Source organism: Jaculus jaculus, chromosome 5 (assembly GCF_020740685.1).
Source record: "Jaculus jaculus isolate mJacJac1 chromosome 5, mJacJac1.mat.Y.cur, whole genome shotgun sequence".
NCBI lineage: Eukaryota > Metazoa > Chordata > Mammalia > Rodentia > Dipodidae > Jaculus > Jaculus jaculus.
Genome location: NC_059106.1, coordinates 90,427,407 through 90,431,907, shown reverse-complemented (window position 1 = coordinate 90,431,907; position 4,501 = coordinate 90,427,407). Strand labels below are relative to the sequence as shown.

The window sequence follows — 4,501 nt, the reverse complement described above, 5'->3', positions numbered from 1 at the left end:
CAAGCACTTAACCACTAAACCATCTCTCCAGCCTGAGATTTTTATTTGACTGACTGTGTTATCCAGAGCTAGAAATTCAGCCTGGTTTTTCTCCAGTATTTCTATTTCCTTACTCATGTCTTATAATGACCTCCTTATTTCAGTAAGCTGGTTTCTTGTGTTCTCTTTCAGGGGTTTGTTTTCTTCTTTAATTTCTTTCATTCTTCTTTTATTTCTTAGAGTATAGATACAATCATATTTTTGAAATCCTTGTGAGGCATTTAATCTAAAATAATCTCATTGGTGATCATTTCTGATGGATTATAATTTTTGGTGGGATTGTATTCTCTTGATTTTTTGTGTTTCTTATATTGTAATATAGCAACTTTTACTTCCTGAATTGATCTGATGCTTGGGTTTTCTACTTATCTGCAGTGTTCTTAGATGTGGAGATCTACCTTTATATACTTTCAGGATATGAGTTTAAGGTGTCAGGTGTAGCCCTTGCACCCCCATCTTGCTGCAGAAGTAATCCTAGGTGTTGAGTTTGCTAAGCAAGTATTTTAGTGGACTGGGCAGAGTAATTTATTAGCAAATTCTAAACTTCAACTGAGCAACAAACACATTCAGTAAAAAACAGCCCAGAGCATGCGATTGTTGGGATTAAAACAGATAGTTTTATAAAGCCAAAAGCCCTAAAGGTGTGTGTTCTTCTACACCCTTAATCTTGTCAGCTTGGAGTAGAGAATTCTGTTCAGAATGGGGTTCCAGGTCAACCTGGATCTGAATCAGACCCTGCCCCCAATAATGACAGAAGCAAAGGACAAATGCCTTATAAACCTGAAAGCAGCAAAGGCAACAATATTCAACCTCCAAATACAGCTCATTTGAAAATGGTAAAGTCAACCAAGAATATGTAACCCATAACCTGCCCTGACATAGAAAGAGAGATTAGCTCTTTGAATGTAGGCCTATGTACCTGTTTTTCTTTTTTGTCAGTCAGCCTCACTACCTTTTGGTGTGGCTTCCAGTCTCACCAATGCTGAGTGCCCACGTCGATCCCTCTGTGTTGCGCTGTAGAGCTGGAGTCGTAATCAGCTGTTCTGGCTGCACTGCCACCAGGGGCTGAATGCTGAGATTCATGGTTCTGATGGGTGGGGGATGGGAGAGTGCAGACTCCTGGAGTTGCTCACGCAGTTCCACCTGTATCCCTTTCAGTTGCTCCTTAGTTGATCTCAGCTATCTTTCCTTCAGATTTTTTGACTTTGCAAGAAGGCTGATGATGTTGGAGAGTCCCCTTGTTTGGTATCTGCTGCTGCTGCTTGGTGCACCTGGCAAGCTGTGCTATGTGGGTGTGTGGATCACATGGATCAGCAGGCTGCAAGCACCTCAGTGGGAATCCAGCTGATTTCCTCCTTTCTGGTAGGTCTTGGTCTCTCCTGCTTCTCCACTATGTCTAAGAACAACCTATAATCTTTCACTTTTTAGAAGAAGAGTGTATTTTGCTGTGGTTTTCTTAAATCCCCCCTAGGCTGGTTTGGCATGGCTCCTATGCTGTCATCCTACCTGGAAGTGCCTTAAGTTTGCTTTAGAAAGGGTAGTCTTTCACTTATGAAAAGTGAAATACTAACAAAAGTAAATATTGAACTAAGTTATGATGTATGTAAAAATTAGTGGAGGGAGAGATGAAAGCATTGTTTGGCACACTTTGGTAGTAGCTTAACTTTCAAATAGTTTAAACAATAGCTGAGGTTGTTGAGAGATTGGATTAAACTCTGAATTCAGAATTTCTTTCATCTCACCCTTAAAGTCACTCACTCATCATTTTATTGAAGATTTGCGGTACGTGTACAGGTAGTTACCTAAGCTGAATATTCAAAATTCACAACGCTTGCAACCAGAAACTTTGAGTCCTAACATAATGCCACCATTGGATAATTCTACATCATGACAAAATTACTGAAAACATTACATAAAATCACCTAAGGTTATGGCTATAAAATGTATATAAAACATAAATGTAAAGTTTTAGACTTGAGTTCTAGTCTGAAGATATCATGTTATTAATGCAGATATTTCAAAACCTGAAATAATAAGAACTCTGAAATACTTCTAGTCACAAACATTTCAGATAAGGAATAGTCAATCTGTAAATCGAATTATAGAGTGTGCCTAATAACACTCCTAACATTTCCATATTGTCACTCTCATTTCTATGGCCTTCAAAAGATTTGCTTCGGCTGAGGGCTCTGGTGCGGCGCTGCTGGGCCGGGTGGCCGAGCTCCGTGCCACGGCCCGTGCGCGGGCTCCGCGGTAGCCCTGGCGGGGTGGACGATGGCGACGCCCGAGTCCGCCAGAAGCCGCCCTGGCGAGTGCTCTTCTTTGGCACGGACCATTTCGCCCCGGAGGCGCTGCGGGCGCTGCAGTCCGCCAGAGAAAGCGAAGGGGAGCTGATTGAAAAGCTGGAGGTGGTCACAGTGCCATCGCCATCCTCAAAAGGACTGCCGCTGGGCTTGGTGGCACATGCCTTTAACCTCAGCACCCAGGAGGCAGAATAAGGAAGATGGCTGCGAGTTCGAGACCACCCTGAGACTACATAGTGAATTCCAGTTGCCTCCCAAGGTGGTGTGGTCCTGCCTTGATAATCCACACGGTGCTTCATGGAGACGCGGTGACTGGAGTAACAATCATGCAAATTAGACCTAAAAGGTTTGACGTAGGCCCAATTCTCAAGCAGAAAACCATTCCTGTGCCTCCCAGGAGCACCTCCAAGGAATTAGAGGCAATGTTGTCAAAACTCGGTGCCGACATGCTTATCTCAGTTTTGAAAAATTTGCCTGAAAGTCTGAACAATGGAAGACAGCAGCCAACTGAGGGAGTGACATTTGCCCCGAAGATTTCTGCTGGCACCAGCTGTGTAAAATGGGAGGAACAAACTTCCGAGCAAATACTGAGACTTTAACGTGCCATTGGAAGTATAGTTCCATTGCAGACACTGTGGATGGAGAATACCATTAAGCTTCTGGATTTGGTCAAAGTTAACAGTTCAGATCCAAAACTCCCACGACAGGATATTATTCCAGGATCAGTGGTGTACCACAAACCATCACAGATGCTGCTGGTTTATTGCAAGGATGGATGGATTGGTGTTCGATCAGTAATGCTTAAGAAAACACTAACAGCTACTGATTTCTACAATGGATATTTGCATCCGTGGTTCCAGAAGGATTCCCATGCTCACCCGAGCCAGTGCAGGTTTCAGACTCTCAGACTTCCAACCAAGAAGCAGCAGGGGAGAAAAATTGTTGCCGTGCAACAGTGCACCAAGTAGCTCGAAGGAAGATGCACGCGGAAGCATATTACCTATTTGTAATTTATTTAAAGCCTTACTTATGAGCAACTACCTTGACTTCCAAAGAGAATACTTTTGGAGGAAGAGAAGATTGTCAGAAAAGATGGAAGCCTCACTCTACATTTCCTGTGTGTGACAGTAGTTTAAAAGCAACTTTTTCTACTTGAATCACAAAAGAACTTTAAATAAATTTGTATTTATAGGAAAAAAAAAGATTTGCTTCAATTGCTTCAAAATAAAACATCATTCTTGAAAAAAAATGGAGAAAAGGAATAAAAACATTTAAGGCAGTGTAGATCCTTGAGTACTTAAAGCAAATTTGATGCCTCTGAAAGTAATCCACAATAGAATATTTCTGTGTCTCATATATTACATAAGAAAAATTGGTGCTAACTTCAAAACATATGGGCCTATAAAATCCTCTAGTATTTCTTTACTATATATACAAGTAACATATTCTCCATACAAAATACAGGAAAAAAAATAAAATTGAAACAAAAATACAACATCATCAGTAATTTTGATCCAAGGCAAAAAGTAACACCTGAAAAATCACATAGATGCATAATTATAAATATATTTCATATTTATTCATATATACCTGTTTATCTCTTTATAGAAACCCATGTAATATTGAAAGCTAATGTATGTTTATATTTAGTTTTAACTGTATGCATTCACAAAAATAATATTATAGTATTCATACTATTTTGAAACCTGAACTTTTTGTACAATAGCATTCATATATTTGAATATATTTCCATTTTTCATTCATGATCTGTTTAAACAATCTGCTGTTATTGAACTTTAATGTTGCTTTATTAAAAATAGTTTTTATTCATTTTCATGGAGAGAGAGAGAGGAAGAGAAGCGAGAAGAAGAGAATGGGCATGCTAGGGCCTTTTGCCACTGCAAACAAACTCAAGACACATGTGCCTTTTTGTGCATATGAATTTACATGGGTACTAGGGAATTGAACCCAGGCTGTCAGATTTTACAAGCAAGAGCTTTAGCTTCTGAGCCATCTCTCCAGCCCCATCTTGTTGCATTTTGTATTCTTTTCTTTCTTTCTTTTTTTTTTGAGATAAGGTCTCACTATGTAGCCCAACCTGGCCTTGAACTAATGATCCTCCTGCCAGCCTCTTAGGTACTGCGACCATAGGCATGAGC

The 4,501-nt window shown here is 40.2% G+C and overlaps 1 pseudogene; it reads left to right on the top strand.

Annotated features, from left to right (window-relative positions):
• Positions 1-1,261: 1,261 nt before the first annotated feature.
• LOC123460683 lies at positions 1,262-3,441 on the top strand (annotated as a pseudogene).
• Positions 3,442-4,501: the final 1,060 nt, after the last annotated feature.